Source organism: Sinohyriopsis cumingii, chromosome 15, assembly GCF_028554795.1.
Source record: "Sinohyriopsis cumingii isolate HCF-2022 chromosome 15, ASM2855479v2, whole genome shotgun sequence".
Classification (NCBI taxonomy): domain Eukaryota; kingdom Metazoa; phylum Mollusca; class Bivalvia; order Unionida; family Unionidae; genus Sinohyriopsis; species Sinohyriopsis cumingii.
In genome coordinates, this window is record NC_142975.1 from 118326873 (window position 1) to 118347832 (window position 20960).

The following is a 20960-nucleotide window of genomic DNA, read 5'->3' on the forward strand; positions in this document are numbered from 1 at the left end:
GGATGAACACTTTAAAGTGACCACCTATCAACCCAACAAGATTGTACGTTTACCACTCACCACATCGTCAGTCGACCCTTGGAAAAATTCTATCAAATCGTGTACCAGAAGCGAGTGCGACTTCCCAATCATTTCACCTTGCCGTATGGACACGTCGGTATTGGTCTGTATATAAAAGGAACCCTAGGGAAGATCAATAGTTCATTGCGACTACCAAGACCAAGCGACCAAGATGAATACTTTCAGAGAAACACAAAACAAGTTCAGACAGGTACACTTCAAGTGTGGGACTTCTGAAGTGGAATGCGATTGTGAGCCTTGCGATGGGAACGATGCTGTATGCTGTGACCTTAGCGATGCCGTAAAGCATCATGGGAACTTTGTTCTCACTACCCCTATCATGGAAAGTGATGCTCTGCGTGCCAAACCTGAGGGATGCGAAAGCGATGCCGCTCGTCCTCTTGGACACTTTACTGGGTTTCGTTTTAAAGGTGGATGTTCACCTTCACGTCTACCTCCCTACGGATGTCATCCAGCCCTGACCAAACTCCTGTCCATGTCACCCAACCCTCATCGAAACGAACCTGTGAAAGACGAATATTCGTTTTCTGTGCGTTTGTCGGAATACTGCGACTTTGAAAATCGTCTTCAATCTTCAAAGGAAAATGGCCTAAGTATCTGGGAGGACCGACCCCTGAAGAATTAGCCAGAGCCGGATTGTTCTACTTGGGTGAAGGAGATAAAGTCAAGTGCTTCAGTTGCGGTGTGTCACTTCACCACTGGGAACCACAAGATTCGGCCTACGTAGAACATGCTCGTTGGTCACCGAATTGTCATTACTTACCCTTAGCGGGACCGAGACATTGAAGTAACTTACCATGTCGTTGACGAAGAAGAAACCAGATTGGCTAGGAGTCAAATGTTGGACATCACCGAGACCAGTATTTAAACTTCATTTCAAAAACGATATTGAATCATTACCTAAAGATCTGCAAGAGAAGATTTCCAAAGAAGTTTGGCAGGGACTTGCCAGAGTGAAATCTCAATGGGTGACTGTAGAACTTTTGTGCCGAGAAATTCACAAGAGGAAAGTGAAAAAAGTCAACCAGTGTGTTAGATTTCTTTTGGTCAAGTGTGCATTCGTCCTATTATATCACTCTAGACCGTTTACATCAAAAGAGTTCAGTGAGATTCTTGGACGTTACCCTGAATGGCAGTGGTCAGAAATTACTCACTATGTGGATTACGTTTTGCTCTAGGAGAAGATTGTGAACTGTACGGACTGACCTATTCATGGATACTTTACAAGAGAACATTCGTGCTTTGCCTGTGGAGTTGAGAGAACGCATTTACCGAGAGCTGGTCAAAATACAAGTGAAACGTAAAGAACAGTTGCATCCGTTACGTCACCGGTGTTTGAACCACTGGTACCTGAATGGTATAAGAGAACTGGTTCGTCAGAAATTGTTTCAGTGGTCAGACCTTGTTCAATACTTCCAGGGCCCCGATGATCCACGTGTTGATCATTTTGGTTACTTCGAGATTCACCTAGTGCAACGCATTGAGGAAGACAAGTTAAAGGATTACCAACATATTTTACGTGGAATCTACTTAGTGGAAGAGGATACTTCTAAACAAACTCTGACGTTTAGGTTACAGTATGCAAGATTTAGATTCCCCACTGGAGAACGAAGATCTCTGGCTAGAAAGTACGTGTATTGTTTCCGAAACAAAGAGACTATAAAAACAGGCTGCCATGCCACGACTTATGTCGCATGTAATTGAACAGATTCCGTGGAAGGAACTCAATGACCATATTCAAACCGTGGATCATTACCATCGATTATTACAAGAACTGTATCCGTTCAATTTGGGACGACGCATAGTGTGTGTCTTAGTAACTTGTTTTCAGGGATTTCGTTTACCAGCCGATTCCTTGTGGACTCTTTACGAACAGTATTTACCACCCCATTCAACATGAAAGTGGTGCCTTTAAATGTTCACGAGAGACTCCTTTTGCTCAAAACCTTACGTTTTCATCTGGATACTTCTCGACCTCTACGGGAAAAAAAGATTCGTCAACTTTTAGCTACCCAAGACGTGTATGACGATGTTTGTGTAGCTTGTGACTTACACCCCCATTGGACAGATGTCCGTGCCTGGAAAAAATGGGATTTTGAGGCTTGGACCCAAGAAGTGACCCAGTATGCTCGAGAGTTGTGATCCTTCCTTTCAACGTCCAAAGACAAAAGTTACTTTTCAACCTGTGTTAGTGACGGTGCCAGAAGAACCCGTTACCCAGGACAGGACTGTCGTGGACATGCCTGAAAGACCCTTTCGGGAGGACACTTGTGTGACCTTACCCCCTATAGAACTGGTCAGAACATTACCCAAAACATGTTGTACAGACACTTGTTTTTATTCCACGTTGATGGTTATTATGTGCCTTTTATCGTTGTACTTAAGCCTTTGGCTTTTATGCATTTTTGTCTTTCGTATTCATGTTTAAAACATTCAATAAACGTGTCCTGAAAAAAGTATATAAACTCTTGTCTTGTCTGTTTTCGTGTCACAAGTGACATTCCTGACACTATGGCTACCTCTGCTGTCTCTGCTCCCTCTTTCTCCACTGTCAAAGTCATCGACGAACACTTAGATCGTGCCAGTTGGGAGGCTTTGTATCTTCGCCATCCCTTTGACATGCTCATTGATGGACCTAGCGGTTCAGGCAAAACCGAATTCGTCGAACGTTTGATCGAACATAAACATCATTTGATCGATCGACCACCTCAGCGGATCGTGTGGTGTTACAAAGAGTGGCAATCGGCGTACAGTCTCTTGCGAGAAAGTCAAGGCGATTCCATCGTGTTTGTGGAAGGCATTCCTGAAGAAGACGACGGCATCGTCTCTGACTCCCGTCAAACCCATTTGGTCATTTTCGACGACATGTTAGGAGAAGACGAAGAAGAAATTAAACTGTGGTTAAGGCGCAAAGGGCATCACCGTAATGCCAGTGTCGTTTACATCACTCAAAATTTGTTTCAACGTAGTAAAGCCCATCGCACCATCAGTCTCAATGCGCATTACGTGGTCTTGTTTAAAAGCCCTCGAGATAAATCGCAAGTGCAAGTCTTAGCCAAACAGTTAGGGACACCTTGGCTGACTCAGGCGTACGACGATGCCACTCAAACTCCAGACGCCTATTTACTCGTCGATTTGAAACCTACGACCCCCGATGATTTGCGATTTCGTACCCACTTGTTTCACCACTGGTGCCAAGACGGAGGGCCTGCCCTGTACACGTCTCCGTCCTCGACTTAAGTTCATTCCACAAAAAAATCTATAAAAACCTCAGACCCTTTTCGTCTGTCTCACACACATTTTGAACATGACGTCCCTTCAGTCGCATCTTCCCGTCAAATTGATTCGTGCCTTGTATGGCATCAGTCGAGAAAAAAATCCACAAACACGAGCTCGTGTCTTAGAAGCTAGTCTCAAAGAAGTCTTACGATAGTTCACGGTGACAGCACGTCAATTACTCCATGGGATCATTCAGATTCCTCATCAAACCAAGCGCTTTTTTGATCGAAATAAAGTCGCTTTGACCCAACTGGCCGATCCCCGCATCGACACTCAAACCAAAAAACAAATCATTTTGAAACCTGGTGGGAGCGGTACTCTAGGAGGGGTCATCATTCGCTCACTCTTAAGATGGGATCCTAATGCTCCCAAAGTTCTCCCCAAGAAAAAAGTCAAACAAGTTCCAAGAAGAAGAAAAAGACCAGGTCCCCAAGGAGACCCGTGTCTCCAAGAACTTCTCCAGTGGCGGGACCCTCCTCTTACCAGTCACCACCCCGGAAAAAGAGAAGAAGCCTCCAGAAAACGAAACAGAGAAAAAGTCCCCAGAAAAAGAAAAGCCCACAGAAGAAAACTAGTCGCAAGAGAGGCACTTCGGCCAGGACGCAACCTTACACTCGCAAACCACGACCTGCAAAGGCGGTGACCGCGTCTCCGGTAGCCTCAGGTTCATTCACTTCCCCGTTGATGTCACCAAGAACTGAAGAGTATTTGGAGACGTTGATTACACCAAGACCTTCTCCGTTGATAACCTCAAGAACTTCCCCAGTGGCAGGACCCTCCAATTTAGCGGCAGTGGCTGCTGCTCACAAAGTACCTTCTCCCAAAATCAAAGTCCAAGAAAGATCGGGCATGTTACAAAGTTTACTGGATTTGTCCAAGCAAGAACTGGCTCGATTTAGTCCGTTACGTACCCCTGCACGACGTGTCATGCCTGTCCTCAAGTTGATACGACGTAAAGACAATCAGTGGCGACGCGTTCCAGTAAAAAAAAAGGTGTGTGACCAAGTAGGGTATCAGTGTTTTGGTGCTCCTGAAGATGTCACCCTCCAGAAAACATCCCTCTTCTAAACAACCCCAAGGAAAGAAAAGGAAAGGACTGCCTCCTCGTTTAGTCAAACATGGGGACATGTTATCTGTCCTGTCCAAAGCTTCTCCACCCCTACGAAAAAAAACTCATTCAATCGGCCTCCAAAGAGGTCATCGATACCGTGTGCGAATGTTGTTTGAACGTCTTGAAAGGCACGATCCCTTTGTCCAAACACCAGAAACAATGCTTAGGCAAACATCGTCACGTTCTTCGCCAAATGGTTCAAAAGAAAATTCCCCTTCGTCAAAAGAAGAAGATGTTGGTCCAACGTGGAGGTATTTAACCCCTCTTGTTAGGCCCATTGCTGAAAGGAGTCTTGGGAACCATGTTGGGAGGACTGGTGGGAGCAAGATAAAAAGGCCCTCTGAAGTCCCAAGATCTCAGAATCGACCCCTGACAACCCCATGGAAGAAAACTAGCTTTAGTGCCTTATAAACGATGGATGGAATACCATCGTTGGCAAGAACAACGCACCCCGCATTTACCTCCCAATCCCCATTTGAGCGAGATGTCCCGGTTACAATACGAATTGCAGTTCTTGATGGATCGCCAAGATTTGTCCGAAACAGAAAAATCGCAAAAGTACGGTCAACTCTTGCAACGACTGCAACTCTTTCACCAGAAAGCTTTAGATGACACAGCTCTACCCACTCTGAAAGATTTTAAGACCTTGATGAAAAGTTCAGCACCATTACCAGTACCACCACCACCGCTACCAGTGACCAAGACAGAAAAAGGAGAAGAAGAAGAGAAAGGGTTTCAAACTTCATCAGAAAAAGTACGCAAGTTAACAACACCACCTACCTCCAGAATTGGATGGATTAAAAAGATGATGACCACCCCTTCTTCATCACAAGAGAAAAAGAAAGTGAAGACAGAAGTGAAACAAGAAAAAATATCCCCTGTTCTGACATCCTCCTCGACACCTATTGACGGTCGCACACGCAAAGCATTGCAATCCAAGAAAGTACCCCAAGAGAAAAAGAGTAGCATCTTCCAAGAGTGGGTGCCTTATTAACACACAAACAAAGAAAAAGTGTTAGCCAGCATTTACTACGATCCCTCCCATCCTGCAGGTTACGCAGGAGTTCAAAAATTGTATCGTGCTGCCAAAACTCGACTGAAAAGTCTCCGTTTACCTCAAGTGCAACGATGGTTACAAGAACAAGCTACTTACACTTTACACAAACCCATTCGACGCAAGTTTTCCAGAAGTCGCACCCGCGTGGAAGGCATCGATCATCAATGGCAAGCCGATTTAGCCGATGTCTCTCATTTGGCCAGCTACAATCGTGGCTACAAATATTTGCTTTGTGTCATCGACGTCTTTTCCAAATTTGCCTGGGACGTACCCTTGACTTCCAAATCGAGCAGCGAGTTAGTGCGAGCCTTGCAACGGGTGTTGAAACAAAGCGGTCGTCACCCTCTTCGATGGCAAACGGACAAAGGTACCGAATTTCTGAACCAAGCTTTCCAAAAAGAATTAAAGAAACGTGACATTCATTTTTTTACCACCGAGAATCCCGAAACCAAAGCTATCATCGTGGAACGTTTTCAACGCACTTTGAAAGAACGCATGTGGAAATATTTTACGCATCACTACACTCTGAAGTACATCGACATCTTACCGCACCTGGTGCAAGCGTACAACCAATCTTACCATCGAAGCATTGGACGTGCCCCGCAAGAAGTGACTCTTGACAACGAAGTACTGTTGTTTGAGCGCCTGTTTGGTACGTCCCCGACGAGGGCTGTCCCCAAGAAAAGTGGAGAGTTGACCGTAGGAGATTGGGTGCGCATTGGCAAAACCAAACGCACTTTCGACAAAGGTTACTTACCTAACTGGACGACCGAATTGTTTCGTGTCACTGGACGAGTGCATGGCCTTCATCCTGTCGTCTATAAATTAGAAGACATGAACGGAGAAGTGCTCAAAGGAACGTTTTATTTGCCCGAGTTACAACGTGTCACCAAAAAAGAAGACGACATGTACGACATCGAAAGCATTCTCGAACGCAGAACCCGTAAAGTGGGCAAACGACGTGTCAAAGAAGTCAAAGTACGTTGGAAAGGATATCCACCCAGTTTTGATTCTTGGATCGACGCTTCGCAAGTTATCGACTATAAAAAGAAGTGACCATCATGCCCTTTCACACAGACGCAGCTACGTCGACCACTCCTTCACCTAGTTCTTCTTTGCAAGATTTACAAAAACAACCCTTGTGGGTGTGGTGTGGAGAACGTGTGCCTAAAACGCAAATGGTCTTTTTCTGTCAAATCTTCGTGGTGTATTGTGTCATCGGGGCAGCCATCGCCAATTTGAGTTTGCAACAAGGAGACAAACAATTGTGGACCATTTTATTGAGCAGTTGCATCGGTTACCTGCTTCCCAATCCCTCCCTGAAATTCTCCTCAAACGGGAACAACGGGAACCTTGTGTCCAGTGCCAGTGCCAGTCACCACTCGAACCACAACAATAAGAACCCCATTTTGGGCGGAGACACGCCTCTGACGTCCAGTAACCCCTCGGACAGCCACAGAACTCTGGAATTATGAGTCACCAAAACCAATTTTACTTAACCTTACCCAGTGACAGTTCCATGGAGGTGTTTCCCCACAACACGTTGTGCTGTTACACGACCAAATTACCTCAGGCCATCCCATTAGAGCACGAAGCCCATTGGGAAGTGGCTTTGGTAGAAATGATTTACCCAACACAAATCAAAAACATCACTGAAACTCAAAATACTTTTGACGTCGAAATTCTGGACCCAACGGCGCAGCAAACCATGACGAACACTCATCAACATAAATCATTTCTTGCGAAGGACCCATTACCCCGCAGCAGCAGTGACACTTCTCCTCCTTTTTACGTTTATCACTTTAAAATTAACCCAGGCCATTATTTTAGTGGTCAACATCTGGTGGAGGCCATCGCTGACAAATTCTATGCAACATTTGACAAAGTTCTGACCGGACTAAGAAAACGTGTCACCATTGAGTACCACAAACTGTCTCATCGTCTACTCATTAAATTTGAAAGTGAGGAAAAAAGTATACGTATTAAATTTTGCCCTGAATTGTATGACATTTTGGGTGGAGACCTCAATATGGTCACGGATAAGCAGACCAAGAGGATTCACATCGCAGACATTGACAACAACGGGCATTTGCGAGGTATTTTCATTTCCCGGTAGAACTGAACCAGGGACTGAATTTGATGTTTGTGTACTCCGATGTGGTGGAGTATAACGTGGTGGGACACACCTCCGTGCCGTTACTGCGTGTCATTCTTTTCAAAGTAAATTCTGCCACGAACACTGACGAGGAAGGTGGAAACACTTATCACGTCCACAGCGAATTTGTACATCCTCATTATTTGCCTGTCAGCAAGTCGTATTTGGACACGCTCAGCATTGCTATAAAAGGAGATCTGGGACAAAATATTCCATTCACCAAAGGAAAAGTCACGGTGAAACTCCATTTTCGAAAACGGTTATCTAGCGACTCGTAAGTCATGTATCCAGTGTACCGAGGGGTTGCACGACAGCGAGGACACGGTTTAGGAGATATGTTGAAATCGGCCTTTCGTTCGGTGGCTCCGGTGTTGAAACCGATGGTGACACGCGGATTGCATGCCTTGAAAGATGCGGCACTGACGCAAGGCAAAGAATTTCTCCAAAATGGCATCATCGACAAACAAAACCCTAAAGAAGCCTTCATGAGGGCAGGCAAAAATGTCTTGCTACAAACGGGCAAAGACCTTCTGGGCCGACGAGAAACACCTATAAATGCCCTTCACGCTACCGAGTAAGGCATTCAGCAAGGACAAGGCAGAAAGAGACGACGAAGAAAACACCCTTTCACCAGACTTCACACGTCTAAAGCTAGAAAGACAAAGAAAAGAAGAACCGTTCGAGACTTAGACGTTTTCGATTATTGAGACACAGAAAAAATGATGCACCGAGAGTCATGCGCCTGTTCCAAGTCGGAACTGGATCTGTTTGCCATGCCCCCCCCCCACCATGATGACGATGCAAGAATCCCAATGGGTGGAATTTCACCCCGTGTCCTCTTTGACAGATTCCGCTCCCATCGAGTTTGAAATCAAGGGACAGCCCGAAGATTACATCGATCTGAATAGCAGTTACTTGTACTTGAAAGTCAAAGTTCTAGATAAGAATGGAAGTGCTATAGACGGTGACGAGAAAGTAGCTCCCGTCAACAATTTCATGCATTCCTTGTTCAGCTCAGTGGACTTGTACTTGAATAACAAACTGGTCAGCAGCAGCATGGATACTTACCCTTACCGTGCCTACCTGGAAAATCTCTTGACGTACGGAATAGATGCCAAGAATACTCATCTCAATGCTTGTGTGCTATGGGAACCTGACGAAGCGACCAAGTTTGACATAATAGATAAAGACAATGACGGCTTTGAGGAAAGACGAAGCAAAATCAAAGATGGAAAGAGTTTAGAACTGATGGATCGTATTCATTTGGACATGTGGTTGCAAGAGAAATATTTGCTGCACGGGGTAAATGTTCGCTTGAGACTGAATCGCAGCAGTGCCGCTTTCCATTTGTTGGCTGATACTACTGGTGGCAATCCCAAAAGCCAAATCGAGGAGGCCAAACTCTATGTACGACGCGTGGAAGTGTTACCTAAAGTGGGAAACGACATCAGTCAGACGTTGAGCAGAACGACCGCCAAGTATCCGATACGACGCGTGGAAGTGAAAACGTTCACCATTCCCGCTAACCAACAATCCATAATCGAAGATCATCTGTTTCAAGGACAGTTACCCAAACGTTTAATCCTTGGTATGGTCCTGAATTCAGCCTTCAACGGAGACTTCAATGAAAATCCTTTCAACTTTGGTCACTTTTTTATGAAGAAAATCGAAGTCAGTCGCGATGGCAAGACCTTGTGTACCCGACCTTTCGAACCTGTCTTTAGTAAGGACGTGACTAAGATGAATTCCTTGAGATCGTACTTGTCCTTGTACGAAGCCACCGGACAATTAGGAACCAACACCAGTCACGGTATTACGTACGACGATTACGCTTGGGCTACGCTTTGTGGACTTTTGATTTCACCCCAGACCAAGGCAGTGACGAGGGACATTTCCACCCTATAAAATCCGACCAGATTCGTGTGGAACTTCAGTTTGCAGAACCACTGGGCAAGACAGTGAACGTCATCCTGTATGCAGAATTCGATAATACCATAGAAATCAACAGTTTGAGAGAAGTCATTCTAGATTATTAGAAGCTATGGAAGACTGTTATCCCTCTTTACCTAGTGGAGAAACTTTGGAGATGGAATGTGAGGAGACCGTGGAAAAAGAATCTCAAGACAAAGACGACGAAGTTATGATGAAGTCGAGATGGCCAGAACAAGAAGCGCATTTAGTCTCCTGTTTTGCCAAACACTTGGTCGAATAAATGACGGAATTGATCAAAAAGGATTGCTATGGATGTCAAAACGATCATCCCAGTCAAATTCAACACGATAAATGCCTGATGCTGAGTCAAGAAGAAAAATTGGACGAGTATCTGGACGAAGCTTGGAGTCTCATCTCGGACGAAGTCGTGTTGCACCGGTGGTATAAAGACTTGCGTGAACATTCTTGTCCACCATTAACCACTCAAGAGATCCATCGTATCGAAGCTCTCCTGAATCAGAGTGGGGAGAGGAAACGAAGAAACGGTTATTTGTCAGACATTTTCAAGCAAAAAGTCAGGATCGAATTGATGACTTATTATTACCTGTGAAGAAAAAGAAAAACACGCAGATCAATGGATACCTGGGAACTTTATTACCTTTTGAACCACAGTTCGTACACGGCTTCTTGGAATCCTGTCGTCTGTGCAAAAGATGAACTCCCTCATCGCAAACCTCAAGACCATCTAGCTTATGTCATCAACACGGACGACAGTCATCTCCCAGGAACCCACTGGGTAGCCGTCTACTTTCCTCAAGAAGGATGTGTGGAATATTTCGATTCGTACGGATTGCCCCCTTTGGAAGACGATATCATTGACTTTATGAGAAGAAATGCTCAGACCACCCGATTCAATAATGTGAAATTACAAGGCACAGATTCCTTGGTGTGTGGACAGTACTGTGTGTATTTTCTGCATCATCGCAGCCTGGGCTATTCCTTAGAACATTTAGTGACTCATTTTGATCCTCGTTCTTCTTCTAGAAACGATGTGAAAGTAGATCGATGGTTTTGTGACCATTATGCTTATCTTTTGTCTCAAGCTAGGAAACGTAGTGTCCATCAATGGCCTAATGACTTCCAACAGTGGAAATCACAATTTCATTCACAACGTTGTCAACCCTGTTTAAAGTAGAGTGTTAACTGATAAAATGTTTGAGATTTGAAAAAAGTTTGATGTTATATTGTTGGATTATTGTTAAAAAATGTTATAGTTGTTTGTTAGTGTTAAGTGATTTTGAATAAAAAATGTTGTGTTTTGAAGGAAAAAAAATGCCTTTGTCTTTTGTTTGGCTATAGGAATTTTGATTCATGCTCTTTGACTTCTTACTATCCCTCTCATGACACTCATTGAACGTTGCGGCTCGAAAACCGTGTGGGGATGTTTTCCTTCACGTCCGCGCTTTGACTTTAAAGCCGGGGGTAGCCTTCAGTCTAACCATCCATTGTCGACTCATCCTCCTACTAAGATGTGCTCCAAACTAGCTAAGCTAAACGAAGCCTACGTGAATTTGCATAGGGTCAGACACAGTCTGATACCGAAGCCAGAAGAGATAGAGAATGTGAGAATGTTAAAAGTCACTGAAGACCTGATAGAAGAGCTCTTCAGAGAAGAAGTGAACAGGGAGAAAGAAGAATGGACAGAGAAGTACAGACTTAAGAAACAGCAGAGAGAGCAGCAACAGCAGCAGCAGCAGCAGCAACCTGAACCTGACAGAGGCTTTGTCGATTGTCATATCGACACCAAAGAGTTCTTCTTCTCTTTCCGAAGAAGCAGACCTATCGTCAGAAAGTCTATCCTCAGAGGACGTCGCATTCTTAGAAACTAAATGATTACCATAGCAAACAAAACAAATTAGCCCTTTTCAGGGCTACACAATACTCTAGAAAAGAAATAACAATCAATTTGCCAATGTGTGTAGATAGAGTAGTGTGAATATAAACACTGACTCTTTTTTTATAGTGTGAGTGTATGTGTTTGTAAGAGCTCACGTACGTTTGTGTGGATAGTAGATCATGATCATGTTTTTTTTTTTGTTGCTGTTTGACGTGTGGGGAGAGTAGATTTGGGGTTTGTTTATTGCTGCTCTTCGCATGTGGATAGTATATTGAAGTGATTAATGAAAGTTTTTAAATTAGTAATGGGTAGTATAAAAAAGTGAGTGAGTGTTTCTTTTAGGTCCGCGCGTTTGTTAGGTTATGATCTAGGTAAGATCAATTTTGTTTTAGGGGATGTTTTCCTTCACGTCCGCGCTTTAAGTATAAATTGAAACTCGCTTGGCAGTCTAGCTACCCTGTTCATTCCTTAACAAGACAATGAATACCAGAATTGTAAAGCTTCTAGAACTCCAGATGCACCTGGAATATGCCAGGCGCATACTAAATGAACTGGCCGCGGAGGCCATTGTCGAAGAGGGAAGAATGAAAGAGGAGGAGGAAAGAAGAAAAAAAAGAAGAGGAGGAAAAGGAGAGAAGAAATTTCAGAATCCCAGAGACAGAAAATTGGGATTCTGAAGCCACTTATCCCGCCTCTGCACTCCCAAGAAAAAAGGTAAAAGGAGACTGGGGAAGAGGATGTGTGTGTGTGGTGCCAGGCCTGGAAGGTGCCATCATTAACCAGGTGTCACTGGAGTTCAAAAACAAACAGCCCTTTTCAGGGCTACCCAAACCTTTAGAAAAGAAATAACAATCGATTTGCCAATGTGTGTATGTAGAGTAGTGTGAATATAAACACTGACTCTTTTTTCTTGTGTGTGTGTGTGTGTGTGTGTGTGTGTGTTTTTGTTTGTAAGCGCTGACGTAGGTTTGTGTGGATAGTAGATTTGGGTTTAATTTTAATGCTTTGCGTGTGTAAATAGTAGATTAGGGGTTTGTTTATTGATGTTTCACGTATGTGGATAGTAGATCATATGAAATGAGAAAAGTAGGGGATGTTTTCCTTCACGTCCGCGCGCTGTTAGGTTATGATCTAGGTAATATAAATTTTATGTCTTAGGGGGATGTTTTCCTTCACGTACGCGCTTTAACTATAAGAACCCACAAAGTTTGATGTTGGAACCATTCTAAGGAATAACTGAGACAAAATGACTCAAGTATCAGTTTTATTTAATCTATTGAGAGACATCTATTTTTGGATAATGGATGTAGAATATGTTGTAGGAAGAATAGAAGAGGAATGGGGGCATGGAGATATGAAAGACTTGGTAACCAGTCAAGTTCAAGGCCTAAAGACAGCAAGAGATATCATAGCAGGGATGATAGAAGAAGAAGTCAATAAGTCAAGAGGCTTCATTAACCCGCCTTACTTCAGAGCGGGAAGTTTGAAGGAAGCACTGGATCATGTCATCCAAGTCCGGTGCTTCCTAGAAAAGATATTGTACTGGACAGAGTGGAGGAATGTAAAATGGGGTTTGGACAAGATGAAGAAAGGGGAAGATCTGATGAGAAAAGTAATGGAGGAAGAAGTAGAGAAGATTAAAGAGAGATGGAGGGAAGAAAGAAAAGATGAGGAAAACAAAAAGAAAAAGGAAGAGTTTGAGAGGCTTAACAACAATTGGATGAAGATACAGACGAAGTTTAGAGAGTTGGGCCATCCTGACTGGTTACCGGAGTCAGATATAAAGAAGAAAGGATTATTAGAAAAGATAAGGGGATGGATGAAGAAGTGGAGGAAATAAAAGAAGAAGAAGAAGAAGAAACCCAAAGGCCCTTTTCAGGACCACTCATAGGTCTCGAAAAGAGCCTAACCTTTTTTTTAATTTTTTTTTTTAAAAAAAAACAAAACATAGAGACCCTCCCTGTTTCAATTTTACATAGACCCTATACAGTCCCAGGGGCTTTTGTCCATGTTAAATTTACATAGACCCTATACAGACCCAGGGGTGTTAATGTTAAATTTACATAGACCCTATACAGTCCCAAGAAGGTCTGTAATGCTAATTCCCATAGACCCTATATCGTCCCAGGGGTTTTCTCCATGTTAAATTTACATAGACCCTATATGGTCCCAGAATGTTTTTAATGATAAGTCCCATAGACCCTGAATCGTCCCCATTCACTACTCTCTAAGACGTACATACAATTCACTTACGTTATTCAGATCATGTTGGCTATCCACACACTGCGTAAATTTTGACTTAGTACGGTAGGACACTGACCTCACTTGCAGCGGCAGGTCTTAAATTACCACGTGAGCGTCTATCGAATATTACGTATTCTTTTACATGCTACTACATGTTCGATTACTATTGCATGAAATTCACAAATTGTAACTCACAACAATCCTTAACCTACAAGATTATTCAAACATTACAAAATCAGATATAATTAGGTAAGTAACGTTAACTTGCGATGATCTGTATCGTTCTAACAAACAAAGGAAGTTATTTCACATAACCCTATGAAATCCTACACATATGAACATTTGGATCGCGTGCAATCAATTCTACCAATGACCTAATAACTGTAAAATTAAAAAGGTAAATTGCATTACAATTATAGCATCAATACGTTCCATGAAAATAAATTGCATAACAACTCTAGCATCAACACATTTCCATGAAACTGAATAAAATAAATTGCATAACAACTCTAGCATCAACACATTTCCATTAAATTGAATAAACGATACATAATATGAAAACCTAGTCATAGCAAACACATTTGCATAAAACAAACAATCAAATTTTAGAATATTACGTGAAACTAAAATTGCGTACCTTATTGCTGTTCTTTTTCAGAACTTGTGCGTTCTAGCACTAAACCCTCTCTTTATTTTTACAAGACGGCCACCTGGGCCCTTTCTTGTTTAACGAGGAAAGCACTATTCCCTAATTTTTCCCAAAGAAATAATTCCTTTCATCAGGTTTAGACAACTCGGAATCTGTGAACGACAGTGCATAACAAATTTCCTTTGAAAAAATGAAGTGGACGTAGGTTCATACCAAGCGGTTAGGGTTGGTAGCTCAAATGTTTACTTTCGAAAGACCTTGTTAAGAAACCCGGTCACTTTCAGTGAGTTGGAATGCTGCCCCTTTGAAGTTTACACTGACATGGGGGAGACGTACGAAGAAAGGTCGAAATGACCATTCACAAAGACTTTTCTGGCTTAAATGCGATTTTTAAAAAAATGCTCAATGCATTCAGCTTCAAAGTTCACCGCAATTCAATCTTCGACACTTCACGGGCAGTGTAGATGAACCAATCAGTCAGTTATATAGCACTGACATTTTTATTATTATTAATTATTTCCACTTAATACTATTAGGCTATACTGTTGTAACAATGTCCGTATGCAGAGAAAATGTTTAGATCTTCCTGTGTATGTGAAAATAGTGACGATCACATGGCTTTCTCTCCACGTTCAATAGAGTTGTCATTCCATTATATATGTATTGTGTTCGTACTAGAAACTCCGAAGACTGAATTTGATTTTGATTAAGCGTTGCGTTGTACTTTAACCAGACACTTTTAACATTCGAACTGAGGCCAACTTCCATCTGATTTACGCAGAGAGAAGTTGACAAATCTTTCCGGTGAATATATCATTTTTTAACGCAAGATAAAGAGATATGACCCACCCCAATCAATAAATACAATCGAGATTTGTAATCGAAAGAGATATAATTAACTAGAAAAATACTTCGTATGTATATGCATTGTATTATGGCCAGAGCTAGTGGGCAGTTAAACTCGTGACTGTTATGAAGTGAAAAGGAATATTATTACTGTCAAGAAAGTTGACGATATGTAATCTATTGTTTGTTGTGAATTATTGTCCGAGGGATGAAAATAAATCCATATATTAATGAATGAAAACAAATCCATATATTAATGAATGAAAATAAATCCATATATTAATGAATGAAAACAAATCCATATATTAATGAATGAAAACAAATCCATATATTAATGATTGAAAATAAATCCATATATTAATGAATGAAAATAAATATATTTATTAACGAATGAAAATAAATCCATTTATTAATGAATGAAAATAATCCATTTAGTAATGAATGAAAATAAATCCAGATATTAATGAAAGAAAATAAATCCATATATTAATGAATGAAAATAAATCCATTTAGTACTGAATGAAAATAAATCCATATATTAATGAATGAAAATAAATCCATTTAGTAATGAATGAAAATAAGTCCATATATTAATGAATGAAAATAAATCCATGTATTAATGAATGAAAATAAATCCATATATGATTGAATGAAAATATATCCATATATGAATGAATGAAAATAAATCCATATATGAATGAATAATTCTAGACTAGAGGCTGAAGAGTAATTACAACTACCTTCGTTTATCACTGGAAAATATATGCACAGATAATACAGAATTATTTGGGTTCAGGGGCGTACCTAAAGTATTTGGCACCTGGGGCGGATCCTTCCATTGGCACCCCCACAAATAAGTTTAAAATGAAAAGACACAGAACATTTATTATGTTTGCAAGTAGATTTTTAAACAGTACAGTGCGGTCATAAGCAAAGTGGAAATTACTCGTACTTTGGTGAATATTTCATTTGTTTTAAAAACTTGTACTGGTATTTTAACTCTCCCTATGGTACCCCCCCCCCCCTTTCTGGCTGGCACCTCTCTTAGTACGCCACTGCTTGTGTTGATACCCGCTGTAACATTGCTTGGAGGAATGTAATTTACACTTGAAGCTTTACGTCTTGAAATCATCATAAACTATCAAGAATGATCATAATCGAACTTTCCAGTTAAGAGGTGACATTGAATTTTCTTCGTTTTGTTGAAAAGAAAATTTTAAACTCATTTTAAATTATCAAAATTATAGTCACCGTAATCCAACGGAACATGCTGCACATTATAATTTGTTAAAATCAAGAATCACTAAAATGGAGTTTAGTGCTGAACTTCCAGATAATGTGATTACGAAAATAAAAAATTCTGCAAGGCTAGTAATTTATGTCGTAAATGATCTAGAGCACCCTGAATACAATTTTTTTAATGTAATAAGGGTGCATTAGGCAATCTGTCTTTAATGACAACCCAATCATGTAAGAGATGTTTTTGGCGATGAAACTAGCTTGCATAGATTAAGAGAAAAATAAAATAATTTACTGTTTATCTGCAAATAGAAAGAACGCATATATTGTCTTTTTTGTTTTATCTATATTTTTTTCAGAATCCAGAAAGCGGAAAATATTTACAAATTTGCACTACAAAAATCTATAAATTTGCGATGTTCAAATTCTAAACCAGAGTCTATATTAATGAATTTTTACATGTTGGTTAGAAAACGAGGCACATATTTTAGAAATGTAAACTATGGCTTCAATTTGTTTTCAAAAAACGCATGCGAATAAATGAGTGACCCGTATTTATTCTTCCAGGATATTTAAAGAAATTTATGCCACAATGCTCCAACAAAGGATAGCTGTAAGCCCAAAGACTGCCCAGACCTTACATTAGCAATTCTTCCTCAGAAGGTTAGTTTCTCAAGGGCCTGCTGATTCCTTTGGGAATGTACAAAAACTGTTCAGGACGAGTAAACTTTTAAGTACGTTTTTAAAAGCCAATGTCCTTTTTTGCGCCAATTCTGAACATTTATTTATTTTCTTCCGTGGATTTACGTGTTTCCGCGAACATAGGCAAAAGATTGTTACATGCAACAATGTAACGAATCCATATTATGAAACAGTATCGAATATTACACACTGTTAAAAGGGCTATTCATGCATGTGATCTATTTAAATCTTTCTGAAAGTAATCCAGAGTATTAGTTATGGCCTCAAGTGGAGTACTTTACCGTATGTTGCAAACTATACAACGCGAATGAAGCTATGAACCTATTTTCTCATAAAAAGTCAACACAACAATTTATGCTCCGAGATTTGCTTTTAAAGATTTAATTTAAATATAAAAGGTTTGAAAAACTTATATCGTAAAATACGTTAAACAGTAGCACACATTATCCTACTCGTTTAGGCATCATTGCAGCAATCCAGTCACTTGCTAATGTTTTTATATGCAAACTTCTTTGAAAAGATATTTATATAATCTTTTGGATGCAAATTTTAGAAAAGGCCGTACACAGCTTTCCCGTTAATATGTGACTTATGCGTTTCTGAAGTTGTTTATAATTAATTGTCTCTTTTGTCTTTGTTTCATTAAAGCAATATCAGTTTTGAAACAGTACTGAATATAGCACCTACATAAACAGTTCAGAAAGTATGCTACTTTTGGTTTGCTTTAACGCATGCATATAATATTCATCCTCGCAAATAGGTGATCCGTGGAAATATGTCAGTGGATGACGCAAGGTAAGGCTGTTTCTGGGGCTCATGCTGAACTGCCTCTACAGCTGATTCGTCCAGCAAAGAAATTTGTCTTAGTAAATCCATAAAACGGGTCCCAGTTTATCCAGTACACAACTACCATGAAATCAGGAAAGAGAGTAATATATAATCAAAAGATGGGTCGTTTGATTGTTGATAAAACATTTAATGTGACACATTATGCACAATAAAAAGTTAGGAAGAAAAAGATATGAATATAGGTTGATACTCTGGTGGCATACTGGTTTTTGCATCGGTATTATGTTTCGTAATTTCAATGAAATTTTGACTAAATTAGATATAATAAGACTGTTTAACAATGAACAGAGTACTTGAACAAAAAGATCCTCTATTAGTCAACGTACGGAAGAGATTCACGGATCATAGTGCATACAACACGCTAGTTGTTGGTATCAGAAAGATTCTGTAAACCATTTCAGCAAACATACATTAGAGCTTCATGTTGTAAGCACTGCTACAAAACAGCAAGCTATTCAATGAATAATACTGAGAAGAAATTATTAAAAATTTTGAAGTCGTATAGGGTAATCATGGTGTTTAAATAAATAGGAAACCATAATAAGGTACGTGACGTTTATTTTCCATTCTGTGTTGTCGATGAGTATTGCTCACTATAAAAATACTGGGCATTTTGTTGTCAAAGTTATCAAGTTACCAAGAGAAAAATAAGCACGTGTAAACGAAAACGGTTTCAAGTTGTAGTAACATCTACGACTTAATAAACGCAGTCATTTTCGGCATTAACTGCCATGTGGTTACACCCAGTGAAATTATTCATGATCAACATGCTCTCTGGTAATTGATAATAATAAGCTAACATTCTTATGACCTGAAGAGATCTCAGCATTTCATTCGGTTATTTGGTTGCTTGGTTTTTAACAGCACTTTCAGCACTTGGTTGGCTATATCATGCCGAAGAAATGGGAGCTAAGAGCCTTTCCCTTCATTGAAGTTGACCCCGCCCAGCTGGCCGACACTCTACCGAGCTTGAATCATGTTCTTTTAAAGTCAAATTCGAGGGGGGGGGGAAATCTGTTTTTATCTTCTTCAATAATGAATCACAAGGGTGAACAACCGTGCTAATTTATAAATCTTGTTTTAAAGAAAGACGTCTCTATTTAAAAGGGACAAATATTAGAAAAAATGGAATGTCAAAATTAGTCAAAACCAGATATGTATCTGATTTTAGTAGAGGTATCTCCGTATGTAATTGAATTATTATCCATTTTTAACAATAAAGATACGTCAATTTGGATATAGAAGTTTCTTTTTTAAATTTAGATTTCTCTATTAAACTGCATATATCTTTTTCCATAAAGTTACCTTTACTGAAATAGAGACATCTTTATTTAAAAATTTTATCTATACTTAAATATAGAGATATCTATATTTAAATAAATAATGATGTATAATACATGGGTAAAAAGCCAAAATGGCTTGCCATGAGAACCACGCATATTTTTGCATTACCATCACATTTAATTAATAAAATCTTCTAGTGTGTGTGTGTGTGATTTGGATTTTAACGTAGCTTTAACAGTTTTTCAGTCATGTCGCTACGATGTCTGCAGTGTGGCAGTTTATAGTGATGTCTAGCAAAGGGGCATAATGCCGCAGACATGTAGCATGATGTCCCACCCAGTCACACTATCCTGACAGCAGGCCAACCAGTCCTAACACTAACCTCTTAATGCTGAGCGCCAAGCGAGGCAGCTGTTAGTACCATTTTTGTGAGTCTTTGGTATGACTCAGCCGGGGATCGAACCCACGACCCCCGCATCCGATAAGTTGACACTTTCTAGCTCCATCCCATCATATATGGCTGGTTAGAGCTTAGAAGTGACACCGCTTTTCCAAAAGTGTGTCTTGGTGTGGGTTTCCCCTGTCCGAGACGGACGATCTAACCACTTGGCCACCGGAGCGGTCGACATCTTTTAAACCTTTCGAATTAAATACATACTGCACACAGACCGCCTACACATTTTATTTTGGAAATGTCACACATGAATAACAAAATAATGGTTCATGTCTGCAGCAAAGAATTTTTCACTAAATTTGCTGTGAACAATTAGCAAAACCATAACTGTTTTATATTTAGACGTATAATGTATGTAGTATGAATACAGCACAAAATAATGATCTGTGAAATAAATGCGTTACAATATGCGAAGCTGAAGATTCTGATGTAGATATTTGCAGTGAATATACCTTTGCATTAAGTAACAATGTCATTTTCTGCTTCCAGATTCCAGAGGGTCTGTATCAGCTCTGTCAAAAGAAAGATATGTTTGATTTTGTTTCTTTCTTTTTTCTTTGTTTCTACGACTTACCTAGATTTAAAAGAACAATTAATGAACATGAATGGTGTTTGCAAGCATTTTAAACCTAAGAGGAGAAATGTTTCACTTTTTTAAAGATCAGGATTTGAGGGTTTGTTAACTGTACTGAAGATTATAAGTGATGAGTCTGTTCAAAATAAAACTGAGGAAGATAAACGGCTGCTGTGAAATGACTGTACTATCTTAAAAATGTGACAGTTGATTTCGTGTTAAATTGTAATTAAAGCTGAACATTATTATTTTGATTACTTATATTTTATGACTTAGTCTTGTTTAAAATCTGCATCGGACTTGAAGATAATTTAAGCGATTATAGAATTGTGTGAAGTTGATTGGCTCTAATTAAACATAACATTTTTATTATGCAGATTTTAAATGATTGGTGTGTAACTTTTCATCTATGTCGAATGTGTTTAATTCTAATAAAGAATTGCTGTGCCGCAGACTTAATTCTCGGACTTCCTTTTTTTCTAGTTCGATCCCAGTACTTCTTCGCACATATTCGCAATGTATTGTTACACCGCCATGCCACAGAGTGACACAGCCTCCTAAAAGGAGGCACACAGCCTCCTAAAAGGAGGCCAGCATGACGTCTTTC